The following is an 18648-nucleotide window of genomic DNA, read 5'->3' as shown; positions in this document are numbered from 1 at the left end:
CTTTTATCTCATGCTATCTTACTAGAAGGTGAAACAGAGCACATCAGTGAGACTCCAGGCTAACTTGACCAATCCAATACTAGATGGTGAAACAGAGCACATCAGTGAGACTCCAGGCTAACTTGACCAATCCAATACTAGATGGTGAAACAGAGCACATCTGTAGGCCTCCAGGCTAACTTGACCAATCCAATACTAGAGGGTGAAACAGAGCACATCCGTAGGACTCCATATTGTCTGGAATAACAACAGCAGAATAGCAGAAGAGGGTAACGTGGATGATATTGTCTGGAACAACAACAACAGCAGAATAGCAGTGAAATGTGTGAGAGGATTTGATACTGCATCCAGGAAACAGGGTGTAGTAACCTCATAAGTCCAGCAGGTGGTGTGAGTGAGGCAGCAAACGATCCCATTCAGACAGTCCCTCAAGTTAGTTCTAAATGACAAAACACTCGGTACCTGATCTATCTACACAACACATTTCTACACCTGAACACGTAATGTTTTGATTTTTAACGTTGCACCCACCTGAACAGACCCTCTTGCAGATGTATTTCTCCCGCTAGCTACAGATGAGCTTTCATTTCCAATCTCTAACCTTAACCATTAGATCAGGGGTGTCAAACTCATTTTGTCCCGAGAGGCGCCATCGGTATTCAACGAGGTCCGGAGGACCGCACTCAAAACGGGTTATATTTCCTTGCCGTCAAAATTTGCACTAAATAGACCTCCATTCATAGTTTTTGGAATGTGCATTGCTCCCTGACTGTCTAGTGATTATTAGCAATCTGGAAATGCATGAATATAGGTCCATTATCCTTTCTACACAGCACCACCAGGTAGTGACTGTCAGGAGTCTGTAATATAGAGACTAGCACCACCAGGTAATGACTGAGGAGTCTGTAATATAGAGACTAGCACCACCAGGTAGTGACTGTCAGGAGTCTGTAATATAGAGACTAGCACCACCAGGTAGTGACTGTCAGGAGTCTGTAATATAGAGACTAGCACCACCAGGTAGTGACTGTCAGGAGTCTGTAATATAGAGACTAGCACCACCAGGTAGTGACTGAGGAGTCTGTAATATAGAGACTAGCACCACCAGGTAGTGACTGTGAGGAGTCTGTAATATAGAGACTAGCACCACCAGGTAGTGACTGAGGAGTCTGTAATATAGAGACTAGCACCACCAGGTAGTGACTGTGAGGAGTCTGTAATATAGAGACTAGCACCACCAGGTAGTGACTGAGGAGTCTGTAATATAGAGACTAGCACCACCAGGTAGTGACTGTGAGGAGTCTGTAATATAGAGACTAGCACCACCAGGTAGTGACTGTCAGGAGTCTGTAATATAGAAACTAGCACCACCAGGTAATGACTGAGAGGAGTCTGTAATATAGAGACTAGCACCACCAGGTAGTGACGGTGAGGAGTCTGTAATATAGAGACTAGCACCACCAGGTAGTGGCTGAGGAGTCTGTAATATAGAGACTAGCACCACCAGGTAGTGACTGTCAGGAGTCTGTAATATAGAAACTAACACCACCAGGTGGTGACGGTGAGGAGTCTGTAATATAGAGACTAACACCACCAGGTAGTGACGGTGAGGAGTCTGTAATATAGAGACTAGCACCACCAGGTGGTGACGGTGAGGAGTCTGTAATATAGAGACTAACACCACCAGGTGGTGACGGTGAGGAGTCTGTAATATAGAGACTAGCACCACCAGGTGGTGACGGTGAGGAGTCTGTAATATAGAAACTAACACCACCAGGTGGTGACGGTGAGGAGTCTGTAATATAGAGACTAGCACCACCAGGTAGTGACTGTCAGGAGTCTGTAATATAGAAACTAACACCACCAGGTGGTGACGGTGAGGAGTCTGTAATATAGAGACTAGCACCACCAGGTGGTGACGGTGAGGAGTCTGTAATATAGAAACTAACACCACCAGGTGGTGACGGTGAGGAGTCTGTAATATAGAGACTAGCACCACCAGGTGGTGACGGTGAGGAGTCTGTAATATAGAAACTAACACCACCAGGTGGTGACGGTGAGGAGTCTGTAATATAGAGACTAGCACCACCAGGTAGTGACTGTGAGGAGTCTGTAATATAGAGACTAACACCACCAGGTGGTGACGGTGAGGAGTCTGTAATATAGAGACTAGCACCACCAGGTGGTGACGGTGAGGAGTCTGTAATATAGAGACTAACACCACCAGGTGGTGACGGTGAGGAGTCTGTAATATAGAGACTAGCACCACCAGGTGGTGACGGTGAGGAGTCTGTAATATAGAGACTAACACCACCAGGTGGTGACGGTGAGGAGTCTGTAATATAGAGACTAGCACCACCAGGTAGTGACGGTGAGGAGTCTGTAATATAGAGACTAGCACCACCAGGTGGTGACGGTGAGGAGTCTGTAATATAGAGACTAGCACCACCAGGTAATGACTGTCAGGAGTCTGTAATATAGAGACTAGCACCACCAGGTAGTGACTGTCAGGAGTCTGTAATATAGAGACTAGCACCACCAGGTAGTGACTGTCAGGAGTCTGTAATATAGAGACTAGCACCACCAGGTAGTGACTGAGGAGTCTGTAATATAGAGACTAGCACCACCAGGTAGTGACTGTGAGGAGTCTGTAATATAGAGACTAGCACCACCAGGTAGTGACTGAGGAGTCTGTAATATAGAGACTAGCACCACCAGGTAGTGACTGTGAGGAGTCTGTAATATAGAGACTAGCACCACCAGGTAGTGACTGAGGAGTCTGTAATATAGAGACTAGCACCACCAGGTAGTGACTGTGAGGAGTCTGTAATATAGAGACTAGCACCACCAGGTAGTGACTGTCAGGAGTCTGTAATATAGAAACTAGCACCACCAGGTAATGACTGAGAGGAGTCTGTAATATAGAGACTAGCACCACCAGGTAGTGACGGTGAGGAGTCTGTAATATAGAGACTAGCACCACCAGGTAGTGGCTGAGGAGTCTGTAATATAGAGACTAGCACCACCAGGTAGTGACTGTCAGGAGTCTGTAATATAGAAACTAACACCACCAGGTGGTGACGGTGAGGAGTCTGTAATATAGAGACTAACACCACCAGGTGGTGACGGTGAGGAGTCTGTAATATAGAGACTAGCACCACCAGGTGGTGACGGTGAGGAGTCTGTAATATAGAGACTAACACCACCAGGTGGTGACGGTGAGGAGTCTGTAATATAGAGACTAGCACCACCAGGTGGTGACGGTGAGGAGTCTGTAATATAGAAACTAACACCACCAGGTGGTGACGGTGAGGAGTCTGTAATATAGAGACTAGCACCACCAGGTAGTGACTGTCAGGAGTCTGTAATATAGAAACTAACACCACCAGGTGGTGACGGTGAGGAGTCTGTAATATAGAGACTAGCACCACCAGGTGGTGACGGTGAGGAGTCTGTAATATAGAAACTAACACCACCAGGTGGTGACGGTGAGGAGTCTGTAATATAGAGACTAGCACCACCAGGTGGTGACGGTGAGGAGTCTGTAATATAGAAACTAACACCACCAGGTGGTGACGGTGAGGAGTCTGTAATATAGAGACTAGCACCACCAGGTAGTGACTGTCAGGAGTCTGTAATATAGAAACTAACACCACCAGGTGGTGACGGTGAGGAGTCTGTAATATAGAGACTAGCACCACCAGGTAGTGACTGTCAGGAGTCTGTAATATAGAAACTAACACCACCAGGTGGTGACGGTGAGGAGTCTGTAATATAGAGACTAACACCACCAGGTGGTGACGGTGAGGAGTCTGTAATATAGAGACTAGCACCACCAGGTGGTGACGGTGAGGAGTCTGTAATATAGAGACTAACACCACCAGGTGGTGACGGTGAGGAGTCTGTAATATAGAGACTAGCACCACCAGGTAGTGACTGTGAGGAGTCTGTAATATAGAGACTAGCACCGCCAGGTAGTGACGGTGAGGAGTCTGTAATATAGAGACTAGCACCACCAGGTAGTGACGGTGAGGAGTCTGTAATATAGAGACTAGCACCGCCAGGTAGTGACGGTGAGGAGTCTGTAATATAGAGACTAGCACCACCAGGTAGTGACTGTGAGGAGTCTGTAATATAGAGACTAGCACCGCCAGGTAGTGACGGTGAGGAGTCTGTAATATAGAGACTAGCACCGCCAGGTAGTGACGGTGAGGAGTCTGTAATATAGAGACTAGCACCACCAGGTGGTGACGGTGAGGAGTCTGTAATATAGAGACTAGCACCACCAGGTAGTGACTGTGAGGAGTCTGTAATATAGAGACTAGCACCGCCAGGTAGTGACGGTGAGGAGTCTGTAATATAGAGACTAGCACCACCAGGTAGTGACGGTGAGGAGTCTGTAATATAGAGACTAGCACCACCAGGTAGTGACGGTGAGGAGTCTGTAATATAGAGACTAGCACCACCAGGTAATGACTGAGGAGTCTGTAATATAGAGACTAGCACCACCAGGTAGTGACTGTGAGGAGTCTGTAATATAGAGACTAGCACCACCAGGTAATGACTGAGGAGTCTGTAATATAGAGACTAGCACCACCAGGTAGTGACGGTGAGGAGTCTGTAATATAGAGACTAGCACCACCAGGTAGTGACTGTCAGGAGTCTGTAATATAGAGACTAGCACCACCAGGTAATGACTGAGGAGTCTGTAATATAGAGACTAGCACCACCAGGTAGTGACGGTGAGGAGTCTGTAATATAGAGACTAGCACCACCAGGTAGTGACTGTCAGGAGTCTGTAATATAGAGACTAGCACCACCAGGTAGTGACGGTGAGGAGTCTGTAATATAGAGACTAGCACCACCAGGTAGTGACTGTGAGGAGTCTGTAATATAGAGACTAGCACCACCAGGTAGTGACTGTGAGGAGTCTGTAATATAGAGACTAGCACCACCAGGTAATGACTGAGGAGTCTGTAATATAGAGACTAGCACCACCAGGTAGTGACTGTCAGGAGTCTGTAATATAGAGACTAGCACCACCAGGTAATGACTGTGAGGAGTCTGTAATATAGAGACTAGCACCACCAGGTAGTGACTGTCAGGAGTCTGTAATATAGAGACTAGCACCGCCAGGTAGTGACTGTGAGGAGTCTGTTATATAGAGACTAGCACCACCAGGTAGTGACTGTGAGGAGTCTGTAATATAGAGACTAGCACCACCAGGTAGTGACGGTGAGGAGTCTGTAATATAGAGACTAGCACCACCAGGTAGTGACTGAGGAGTCTGTAATATAGAGACTAACACCACCAGGTAGTGACAGTGAGGAGTCTGTAATATAGAGACTAGCACCACCAGGTAGTGACTGTCAGGAGTCTGTAATATAGAGACTAGCACCACCAGGTAGTGACGGTGAGGAGTCTGTAATATAGAGACTAGCACCACCAGGTAGTGACTGTGAGGAGTCTGTAATATAGAGACTAGCACCACCAGGTAGTGACTGTGAGGAGTCTGTAATATAGAGACTAGCACCACCAGGTAGTGACTGTGAGGAGTCTGTAATATAGAGACTAGCACCACCAGGTAGTGACTGTGAGGAGTCTGTAATATAGAGACTAGCACCACCAGGTAATGACTGAGGAGTCTGTAATATAGAGACTAACACCACCAGGTAGTGACTGTCAGGAGTCTGTAATATAGAGACTAGTACCACCAGGTAGTGACTGTCAGGAGTCTGTAATATAGAGACTAGCACCACCAGGTAATGACTGAGGAGTCTGTAATATAGAGACTAGCACCACCAGGTAGTGACGGTGAGGAGTCTGTAATATAGAGACTAGCACCACCAGGTAATGACTGAGGAGTCTGTAATATAGAGACTAGCACCACCAGGTAGTGACTGTCAGGAGTCTGTAATATAGAGACTAGCACCACCAGGTAGTGACTGTCAGGAGTCTAATATATAGACTAGCACCACCAGGTAGTGACTGAGGAGTCTGTAATATAGAGACTAGCACCACCAGGTAGTGACGGTGAGGAGTCTGTAATATAGAGACTAGCACCACCAGGTAGTGACTGTGAGGAGTCTGTAATATAGAGACTAGCACCACCAGGTAATGACTGTCAGGAGTCTGTAATATAGAGACTAGCACCACCAGGTAGTGACTGTGAGGAGTCTGTAATATAGAGACTAGCACCACCAGGTAATGACTGTCAGGAGTCTGTAATATAGAGACTAGCACCACCAGGTAGTGACTGTCAGGAGTCTGTAATATAGAGACTAGCACCACCAGGTAGTGACTGTGAGGAGTCTGTAATATAGAGACTAGCACCACCAGGTAGTGACTGTGAGGAGTCTGTAATATAGAGACTAGCACCACCAGGTAGTGACTGTGAGGAGTCTGTAATATAGAGACTAGCACCACCAGGTAATGACTGAGGAGTCTGTAATATAGAGACTAGCACCACCAGGTAGTGACTGTCAGGAGTCTGTAATATAGAGACTAGCACCACCAGGTAATGACTGTGAGGAGTCTGTAATATAGAGACTAGCACCACCAGGTAGTGACTGTCAGGAGTCTGTAATATAGAGACTAGCACCGCCAGGTAGTGACTGTGAGGAGTCTGTTATATAGAGACTAGCACCACCAGGTAGTGACTGTGAGGAGTCTGTAATATAGAGACTAGCACCACCAGGTAGTGACGGTGAGGAGTCTGTAATATAGAGACTAGCACCACCAGGTAGTGACTGAGGAGTCTGTAATATAGAGACTAACACCACCAGGTAGTGACTGAGGAGTCTGTAATATAGAGACTAGCACCACCAGGTAGTGGCTGAGGAGTCTGTAATATAGAGACTAGCACCACCAGGTAGTGGCTGTCAGGAGTCTAATATATAGACTAGCACCACCAGGTAATGAGTGAGGAGTCTGTAATATAGAGACTAGCACCACCAGGTAGTGGCTGTCAGGAGTCTAATATATAGACTAGCACCACCAGGTAATGAGTGAGGAGTCTGTAATATAGAGACTAGCACCACCAGGTAGTGACTGTGAGGAGTCTGTAATATAGAGACTAGCACCACCAGGTAGTGACTGTGAGGAGTCTGTAATATAGAGACTAGCACCACCAGGTAGTGGCTGTCAGGAGTCTGTAATATAGAGACTAGCACCACCAGGTAATGACTGAGGAGTCTGTAATATAGAGACTAGCACCACCAGGTAGTGACGGTGAGGAGTCTGTAATATAGAGACTAGCACCACCAGGTAGTGACTGAGGAGTCTGTAATATAGAGACTAGCACCACCAGGTAGTGACTGAGGAGTCTGTAATATAGAGACTAGCACCACCAGGTAGTGACTGTCAGGAGTCTGTAATATAGAGACTAGCACCACCAGGTAGTGACTGTCAGGAGTCTGTAATATAGAGACTAACACCACCAGGTAGTGACTGTGAGGAGTCTGTAATATAGAGACTAACACCACCAGGTAGTGACTGAGGAGTCTGTAATATAGAGACTAGCACCACCAGGTAATGACTGAGGAGTCTGTAATATAGAGACTAGCACCACCAGGTAATGACGGTGAGGAGTCTGTAATATAGAGACTAGCACCACCAGGTAGTGACTGTCAGGAGTCTAATATATAGACTAGCACCACCAGGTAATGACTGAGGAGTCTGTAATATAGAGACTAGCACCACCAGGTAGTGACGGTGAGGAGTCTGTAATATAGAGACTAGCACCACCAGGTAATGACTGAGGAGTCTGTAATATAGAGACTAGCACCACCAGGTAGTGACTGTCAGGAGTCTGTAATATAGAGACTAGCACCACCAGGTAGTGACGGTGAGGAGTCTGTAATATAGAGACTAGCACCACCAGGTGGTGACGGTGAGGAGTCTGTAATATAGAGACTAGCACCACCAGGTAGTGACTGAGGAGTCTGTAATATAGAGACTAGCACCACCAGGTAGTGACTGAGGAGTCTGTAATATAGAAACTAGCACCACCAGGTAGTGACTGAGGAGTCTGTAATATAGAGACTAGCACCACCAGGTAGTGACTGAGGAGTCTGTAATATAGAGACTAGCACCACCAGGTAATGACTGAGGAGTCTGTAATATAGAGACTAGCACCACCAGGTAGTGACTGTCAGGAGTCTGTAATATAGAAACTAGCACCACCAGGTAATGACTGAGAGGAGTCTGTAATATAGAGACTAGCACCACCAGGTAGTGACGGTGAGGAGTCTGTAATATAGAGACTAACACCACCAGGTGGTGACGGTGAGGAGTCTGTAATATAGAGACTAGCACCACCAGGTGGTGACGGTGAGGAGTCTGTAATATAGAGACTAGCACCACCAGGTAGTGACGGTGAGGAGTCTGTAATATAGAGACTAGCACCACCAGGTAGTGACTGTCAGGAGTCTGTAATATAGAGACTAGCACCACCAGGTAGTGACGGTGAGGAGTCTGTAATATAGAGACTAGCACCACCAGGTAGTGACTGTCAGGAGTCTGTAATATAGAGACTAGCACCGCCAGGTAGTGACTGTGAGGAGTCTGTAATATAGAGACTAGCACCACCAGGTAGTGACTGTCAGGAGTCTGTAATATAGAGACTAGCACCACCAGGTAGTGACTGTCAGGAGTCTGTAATATAGAGACTAGCACCACCAGGTAGTGACTGTGAGGAGTCTGTAATATAGAGACTAGCACCACCAGGTAGTGACTGTCAGGAGTCTGTAATATAGAGACTAGCACCACCAGGTAGTGACTGTCAGGAGTCTGTAATATAGAGACTAGCACCACCAGGTAGTGACTGTGAGGAGTCTGTAATATAGAGACTAACACCACCAGGTAGTGACAGTGAGGAGTCTGTAATATAGAGACTAGCACCACCAGGTAGTGACTGTGAGGAGTCTGTAATATAGAGACTAGCACCACCAGGTAGTGACTGTGAGGAGTCTGTAATATAGAGACTAGCACCACCAGGTAGTGACAGTGAGGAGTCTGTAATATAGAGACTAACACCACCAGGTAGTGACTGTGAGGAGTCTGTAATATAGAGACTAGCACCACCAGGTAGTGACAGTGAGGAGTCTGTAATATAGAGACTAGCACCACCAGGTAGTGACCGTGAGGAGTCTGTAATATATAGACTAGCACCACCAGGTAGTGACTGTGAGGAGTCTGTAATATAGAGACTAGCACCACCAGGTAGTGACTGTGAGGAGTCTGTAATATAGAGACTAGCACCACCAGGTAATGACTGAGGAGTCTGTAATATAGAGACTAACACCACCAGGTAGTGACAGTGAGGAGTCTGTAATATAGAGACTAGCACCACCAGGTAGTGACAGTGAGGAGTCTGTAATATAGAGACTAGCACCACCAGGTAGTGACTGTCAGGAGTCTGTAATATAGAAACTAACACCACCAGGTAGTGACAGTGAGGAGTCTGTAATATAGAGACTAGCACCACCAGGTAGTGACAGTGAGGAGTCTGTAATATAGAGACTAGCACCACCAGGTAGTGACTGTCAGGAGTCTGTAATATAGAGACTAGCACCACCAGGTAGTGACGGTGAGGAGTCTGTAATATAGAAACTAGCACCACCAGGTAATGACTGAGGAGTCTGTAATATAGAGACTAGCACCACCAGGTAGTGACAGTGAGGAGTCTGTAATATAGAGACTAGCACCACCAGGTAATGACTGAGGAGTCTGTAATATAGAGACTAGCACCACCAGGTAATGACTGAGGAGTCTGTAATATAGAGACTAGCACCACCAGGTAGTGACTGTGAGGAGTCTGTAATATAGAGACTAACACCACCAGGTAATGACTGAGGAGTCTGTAATATAGAGACTAACACCACCAGGTAATGACTGAGGAGTCTGTAATATAGAGACTAGCACCACCAGGTAGTGACTGTCAGGAGTCTGTAATATATAGACTAGCACCACCAGGTAGTGACGGTGAGGAGTCTGTAATATAGAGACTAGCACCACCAGGTAGTGACTGTCAGGAGTCTGTAATATAGAGACTAGCACCACCAGGTAGTGACTGTGAGGAGTCTGTAATATAGAGACTAGCACCACCAGGTAGTGACTGTGAGGAGTCTGTAATATAGAGACTAACACCACCAGGTAGTGACAGTGAGGAGTCTGTAATATAGAGACTAGCACCACCAGGTAGTGACTGTGAGGAGTCTGTAATATAGAGACTAGCACCACCAGGTAGTGACTGTGAGGAGTCTGTAATATAGAGACTAGCACCACCAGGTAGTGACAGTGAGGAGTCTGTAATATAGAGACTAACACCACCAGGTAGTGACTGTGAGGAGTCTGTAATATAGAGACTAGCACCACCAGGTAGTGACAGTGAGGAGTCTGTAATATAGAGACTAGCACCACCAGGTAGTGACCGTGAGGAGTCTGTAATATATAGACTAGCACCACCAGGTAGTGACTGTGAGGAGTCTGTAATATAGAGACTAGCACCACCAGGTAGTGACTGTGAGGAGTCTGTAATATAGAGACTAGCACCACCAGGTAATGACTGAGGAGTCTGTAATATAGAGACTAACACCACCAGGTAGTGACAGTGAGGAGTCTGTAATATAGAGACTAGCACCACCAGGTAGTGACAGTGAGGAGTCTGTAATATAGAGACTAGCACCACCAGGTAATGACTGAGGAGTCTGTAATATAGAGACTAGCACCACCAGGTAGTGACAGTGAGGAGTCTGTAATATAGAGACTAGCACCACCAGGTAATGACTGAGGAGTCTGTAATATAGAGACTAGCACCACCAGGTAGTGACTGTGAGGAGTCTGTAATATAGAGACTAACACCACCAGGTAATGACTGAGGAGTCTGTAATATAGAGACTAACACCACCAGGTAGTGACTGTCAGGAGTCTGTAATATAGAGACTAGCACCACTAGATAGTGACGGTGAGGAGTCTGTAATATAGAGAATAGCACCACCAGGTAGTGACTGTCAGGAGTCTGTAATATATAGACTAGCACCACCAGGTAGTGACGGTGAGGAGTCTGTAATATAGAGACTAGCACCACCAGGTAGTGACTGTCAGGAGTCTGTAATATAGAGACTAGCACCACCAGGTAGTGACTGAGGAGTCTGTAATATAGAGACTAGCACCACCAGGTAATGACTGAGGAGTCTGTAATATAGAGACTAGCACCACCAGGTAGTGACTGTGAGGAGTCTGTAATATAGAGACTAGCACCACCAGGTAGTGACTGTGAGGAGTCTGTAATATAGAGACTAGCACCACCAGGTAATGACTGTGAGGAGTCTGTAATATAGAGACTAACACCACCAGGTAATGACTGTGAGGAGTCTGTAATATAGAGACTAGCACCACCAGGTAATGACTGTGAGGAGTCTGTAATATAGAGACTAGCACCACCAGGTAATGACTGTGAGGAGTCTGTAATATAGAGACTAACACCACCAGGTAGTGACTGTGAGGAGTCTGTAATATAGAGACTAGCACCACCAGGTAGTGACTGTCAGGAGTCTGTAATATATAGACTAGCACCACCAGGTAGTGACTGTGAGGAGTCTGTAATATAGAGACTAGCACCACCAGGTAGTGACTGTCAGGAGTCTGTAATATAGAGACTAGCACCACCAGGTAGTGACTGAGGAGTCTGTAATATAGAGACTAGCACCACCAGGTAGTGACTGTGAGGAGTCTGTAATATAGAGACTAGCACCACCAGGTAATGACTGTGAGGAGTCTGTAATATAGAGACTAGCACCACCAGGTAGTGACTGTCAGGAGTCTGTAATATATAGACTAGCACCACCAGGTAGTGACTGTGAGGAGTCTGTAATATAGAGACTAGCACCACCAGGTAGTGACTGTCAGGAGTCTGTAATATAGAGACTAGCACCACCAGGTAGTGACTGTCAGGAGTCTGTAATATAGAGACTAGCACCACCAGGTAGTGACTGTGAGGAGTCTGTAATATAGAGACTAGCACCACCAGGTAGTGACTGTGAGGAGTCTGTAATATAGAGACTAGCACCACCAGGTAGTGACTGTGAGGAGTCTGTAATATAGAGACTAGCACCACCAGGTAGTGACTGTCAGGAGTCTGTAATATAGAGACTAGCACCACCAGGTAGTGACGGTGAGGAGTCTGTAATATAGAGACTAGCACCACCAGGTAGTGACTGTCAAGAGTCTGTAATATAGAGACTAGCACCACCAGGTAGTGACTGTCAGGAGTCTGTAATATAGAGACTAGCACCACCAGGTAGTGACTGTCAGGAGTCTGTAATATAGAGACTAGCACCACCAGGTAGTGACAGTGAGGAGTCTGTAATATAGAGACTAGCACCACCAGGTAGTGACTGTGAGGAGTCTGTAATATAGAGACTAGCACCACCAGGTAGTGACTGAGGAGTCTGTAATATAGAGACTAGCACCACCAGGTAGTGACGGTGAGGAGTCTGTAATATAGAGACTAACACCACCAGGTAGTGACTGTGAGGAGTCTGTAATATAGAGACTAGCACCACCAGGTAGTGACGGTGAGGAGTCTGTAATATAGAGACTAGCACCACCAGGTAGTGACGGTGAGGAGTCTGTAATATAGAGACTAGCACCACCAGGTAGTGACGGTGAGGAGTCTGTAATATAGAGACTAGCACCACCAGGTAGTGACTGTGAGGAGTCTGTAATATAGAGACTAGCACCACCAGGTAGTGACTGTGAGGAGTCTGTAATATAGAGACTAGCACCACCAGGTAGTGACGGTGAGGAGTCTGTAATATAGAGACTAGCACCACCAGGTAGTGACTGAGGAGTCTGTAATATAGAGACTAACACCACCAGGTAGTGACTGTCAGGAGTCTGTAATATAGAAACTAGCACCACCAGGTAGTGACGGTGAGGAGTCTGTAATATAGAGACTAGCACCACCAGGTAGTGACTGTGAGGAGTCTGTAATATAGAGACTAGCACCACCAGGTAGTGACTGTCAGGAGTCTGTAATATAGAGACTAGCACCACCAGGTAGTGACTGTGAGGAGTCTGTAATATAGAGACTAGCACCACCAGGTAGTGACTGTGAGGAGTCTGTAATATAGAGACTAGCACCACCAGGTAGTGACTGAGGAGTCTGTAATATAGAGACTAGCACCACCAGGTAATGACTGAGGAGTCTGTAATATAGAGACTAGCACCACCAGGTAGTGACTGTGAGGAGTCTGTAATATAGAGACTAGCACCACCAGGTAGTGACTGTGAGGAGTCTGTAATATAGAGACTAGCACCACCAGGTAGTGACTGTCAGGAGTCTGTAATATAGAGACTAGCACCACCAGGTAGTGACTGAGGAGTCTGTAATATAGAGACTAGCACCACCAGGTAGTGACGGTGAGGAGTCTGTAATATAGAGACTAGCACCACCAGGTAGTGACTGTGAGGAGTCTGTAATATAGAGACTAGCACCACCAGGTAGTGACTGTGAGGAGTCTGTAATATAGAGACTAGCACCACCAGGTAGTGACTGTGAGGAGTCTGTAATATAGAGACTAGCACCACCAGGTAGTGACTGTCAGGAGTCTGTAATATAGAGACTAGCACCACCAGGTAATGACTGAGGAGTCTGTAATATAGAGACTTACACCACCAGGTAGTGACTGTCAGGAGTCTGTAATATAGAGACTAGCACCGCCAGGTAGTGACGGTGAGGAGTCTGTAATATAGAGACTAGCACCACCAGGTAGTGGCTGAGGAGTCTGTAATATAGAGACTAGCACCACCAGGTAGTGACTGTCAGGAGTCTGTAATATAGAAACTAGCACCACCAGGTAGTGACTGAGGAGTCTGTAATATAGAGACTAGCACCACCAGGTAATGAGTGAGGAGTCTGTAATATAGAGACTAGCACCACCAGGTAATGAGTGAGGAGTCTGTAATATAGAGACTAGCACCACCAGGTAGTGACTGTGAGGAGTCTGTAATATAGAGACTAGCACCACCAGGTAGTGACTGTGAGGAGTCTGTAATATAGAGACTAGCACCACCAGGTAGTGACGGTGAGTAGTCTGTAATATAGAGACTAGCACCACCAGGTAGTGACTGTCAGGAGTCTGTAATATAGAAACTAGCACCACCAGGTAGTGACTGAGGAGTCTGTAATATAGAGACTAGCACCACCAGGTAATGACTGAGGAGTCTGTAATATAGAGACTAGCACCACCAGGTAATGACTGAGGAGTCTGTAATATAGAGACTAACACCACCAGGTAGTGACTGTGAGGAGTCTGTAATATAGAGACTAACACCACCAGGTAGTGACTATCAGGAGTCTGTAATATAGAGACTAGCACCACCAGGTAGTGACGGTGAGGAGTCTGTAATATAGAGACTAGCACCACCAGGTAGTGACTGTGAGGAGTCTGTAATATAGAGACTAGCACCACCAGGTAGTGACTGAGGAGTCTGTAATATAGAGACTAGCACCGCCAGGTAATGACTGAGGAGTCTGTAATATAGAGACTAGCACCACCAGGTAGTGACTGTCAGGAGTCTGTAATATAGAGACTAGCACCACCAGGTAGAGACTGTGAGGAGTCTGTAATATAGAGACTAGCACCACCAGGTAGAGACTGTGAGGAGTCTGTAATATAGAGACTAGCACCACCAGGTAATGACTGAGGAGTCTGTAATATAGAGACTAGCACCACCAGGTAGTGACTGAGGAGTCTGTAATATAGAGACTAGCACCACCAGGTAGTGACTGTCAGGAGTCTGTAATATAGAGACTAGCACCACCAGGTAGTGACTGTGAGGAGTCTGTAATATAGAGACTAGCACCACCAGGTAGTGACTGAGGAGTCTGTAATATAGAGACTAGCGCCACCAGGTAGTGACTGAGGAGTCTGTAATATAGAGACTAGCGCCACCAGGTAGTGACTGTGAGGAGTCTGTAATATAGAGACTAGCACCACCAGGTAGTGACTGAGGAGTCTGTAATATAGAGACTAGCACCACCAGGTAGTGACTGAGGAGTCTGTAATATAGAGACTAGCACCACCAGGTAGTGACTGAGGAGTCTGTAATATAGAGACTAGCACCACCAGGTAGTGACTGTCAGGAGTCTGTAATATAGAGACTAGCACCACCAGGTAGTGACGGTGAGGAGTCTGTAATATAGAGACTAGCACCACCAGGTAGTGACTGTCAGGAGTCTGTAATATAGAGACTAGCACCACCAGGTAGTGACTGTGAGGAGTCTGTAATATAGAGACTAGCACCACCAGGTAGTGACTGTGAGGAGTCTGTAATATAGAGACTAGCACCACCAGGTAGTGACTGTGAGGAGTCTGTAATATAGAGACTAGCACCACCAGGTAGTGACTGTCAGGAGTCTAATATATAGACTAGCACCACCAGGTAATGACTGAGGAGTCTGTAATATAGAGACTAGCACCACCAGGTAGTGACTGTGAGGAGTCTGTAATATAGAGACTAGCACCACCAGGTAGTGACTGTCAGGAGTCTAATATATAGAGACTAACACCACCAGGTAATGACTGAGGAGTCTGTAATATATAGACTAGCACCACCAGGTAGTGACTGTGAGGAGTCTGTAATATAGAGACTAGCACCACCAGGTAATGACTGAGGAGTCTGTAATATAGAGACTAACACCACCAGGTAATGACTGAGGAGTCTGTAATATAGAGACTAGCACCACCAGGTAGTGACGGTGAGGAGTCTGTAATATAGAGACTAACACCACCAGGTAGTGACTGTCAGGAGTCTGTAATATAGAGACTAGCACCACCAGGTAATGACTGTCAGGAGTCTGTAATATAGAGACTAGCACCACCAGGTAGTGACTGTCAGGAGTCTGTAATATAGAGACTAGCACCACCAGGTAGTGACTGTCAGGAGTCTAATATATAGACTAGCACCACCAGGTAATGACTGAGGAGTCTGTAATATAGAGACTAGCACCACCAGGTAGTGACTGTGAGGAGTCTGTAATATAGAGACTAGCACCACCAGGTAGTGACGGTGAGGAGTCTGTAATATAGAGACTAGCACCACCAGGTAATGACTGTGAGGAGTCTGTAATATAGAGACTAGCACCACCAGGTAATCACTGAGGAGTCTGTAATATAGAGACTAGCACCACCAGGTAGTGACGGTGAGGAGTCTGTAATATAGAGACTAGCACCACCAGGTAATGACTGTGAGGAGTCTGTAATATAGAGACTAGCACCACCAGGTAATGACTGAGGAGTCTGTAATATAGAGACTAGCACCACCAGGTAGTGACGGTGAGGAGTCTGTAATATAGAGACTAGCACCACCAGGTAATGACTGTCAGGAGTCTGTAATATAGAGACTAGCACCACCAGGTAGTGACTGTGAGGAGTCTGTAATATAGAGACTAGCACCACCAGGTAGTGACTGTCAGGAGTCTGTAATATAGAGACTAGCACCACCAGGTAGTGACTGTCAGGAGTCTGTAATATAGAGACTAACACCACCAGGTAATGACTGAGGAGTCTGTAATATAGAGACTAGCACCACCAGGTAGTGACTGTCAGGAGTCTGTAATATAGAGACTAGCACCACCAGGTAGTGACGGTGAGGAGTCTGTAATATAGAGACTAGCACCACCAGGTAATGACTGTGAGGAGTCTGTAATATAGAGACTAGCACCACCAGGTAGTGACTGTCAGGAGTCTGTAATATAGAGACTAGTACCACCAGGTAGTGACTGTGAGGAGTCTGTAATATAGAGACTAGCACCACCAGGTAGTGACTGTCAGGAGTCTGTAATATAGAGACTAGCACCACCAGGTAGTGACTGAGGAGTCTGTAATATAGAGACTAGCACCACCAGGTAGTGACTGTGAGGAGTCTGTAATATAGAGACTAGCACCACCAGGTAATGACTGAGGAGTCTGTAATATAGAGACTAACACCACCAGGTAGTGACTGTGAGGAGTCTGTAATATAGAGACTAGCACCACCAGGTAGTGACTGTCAGGAGTCTAATATATAGACTAGCACCACCAGGTAGTGACTGTCAGGAGTCTGTAATATAGAGACTAGTACCACCAGGTAGTGACGGTGAGGAGTCTGTAATATAGAGACTAGCACCACCAGGTAGTGACTGTCAGGAGTCTGTAATATAGAGACTAGCACCGCCAGGTAGTGACTGTCAGGAGTCTGTAATATAGAGACTAGCACCACCAGGTGGTGACGGTGAGGAGTCTGTAATATAGAGACTAGCACCACCAGGTAGTGACTGAGGAGTCTGTAATATAGAGACTAGCACCACCAGGTAGTGACTGTCAGGAGTCTGTAATATAGAAACTAGCACCACCAGGTAGTGACTGTCAGGAGTCTGTAATATAGAGACTAGCACCACCAGGTAGTGACTGTGAGGAGTCTGTAATATAGAGACTAGCACCACCAGGTAGTGACTGAGGAGTCTGTAATATAGAGACTAGCACCACCAGGTAGTGACGGTGAGGAGTCTGTAATATAGAGACTAGCACCACCAGGTAGTGACTGTCAGGAGTCTGTAATATAGAGACTAGCACCACCAGGTAGTGACGGTGAGGAGTCTGTAATATAGAGACTAGCACCACCAGGTAGTGACTGTCAGGAGTCTGTAATATAGAGACTAGCACCACCAGGTAGTGACGGTGAGGAGTCTGTAATATAGAGACTAGCACCACCAGGTAATGACTGAGGAGTCTGTAATATAGAGACTAGCACCACCAGGTAGTGACTGTCAGGAGTCTGTAATATAGAGACTAGCACCACCAGGTAGTGACTGTGAGGAGTCTGTAATATAGAGACTAGCACCACCAGGTAGTGACTGTGAGGAGTCTGTAATATAGAGACTAACACCACCAGGTAGTGACTGTGAGGAGTCTGTAATATAGAGACTAGCACCACCAGGTAGTGATGGTGAGGAGTCTGTAATATAGAGACTAGCTCCACCAGGTAGTGACCGTGAGGAGTCTGTAATATAGAGACTAGCACCACCAGGTAGTGACTGTGAGGAGCCTGTAATATAGAGACTAGCACCGCCAGGTAGTGACTGTCAGGAGTCTGTAATATAGAGACTAGCACCACCAGGTAGTGACTGTCAGGAGTCTGTAATATAGAGACTAGCACCACCAGGTAGTGACTGAGGAGTCTGTAATATAGAGACTAACACCACCAGGTAGTGACTGTCAGGAGTCTGTAATATAGAGACTAGCACCGCCAGGTAGTGACTGTCAGGAGTCTGTAATATAGAGACTAGCACCACCAGGTAGTGACTGTCAGGAGTCTGTAATATAGAGACTAGCACCACCAGGTAGTGACTGAGGAGTCTGTAATATAGAGACTAGCACCACCAGGTAGTGACTGTGAGGAGTCTGTAATATAGAGACTAGCACCACCAGGTAGTGACGGTGAGGAGTCTGTAATATAGAGACTAGCACCACCAGGTAGTGACTGTGAGGAGTCTGTAATATAGAGACTAGCACCACCAGGTAGTGACTGTCAGGAGTCTGTAATATAGAGACTAGCACCACCAGGTAGTGACTGTCAGGAGTCTAATATATAGACTAGCAC

Source organism: Oncorhynchus masou, unplaced genomic scaffold (genome assembly GCF_036934945.1).
Source record: "Oncorhynchus masou masou isolate Uvic2021 unplaced genomic scaffold, UVic_Omas_1.1 unplaced_scaffold_698, whole genome shotgun sequence".
In the NCBI taxonomy this organism is placed as follows: Eukaryota; Metazoa; Chordata; class Actinopteri; order Salmoniformes; family Salmonidae; genus Oncorhynchus; species Oncorhynchus masou.
The sequence above is the reverse complement of the archived record's forward strand: the minus strand, read 5'-3'. Positions refer to the sequence as shown.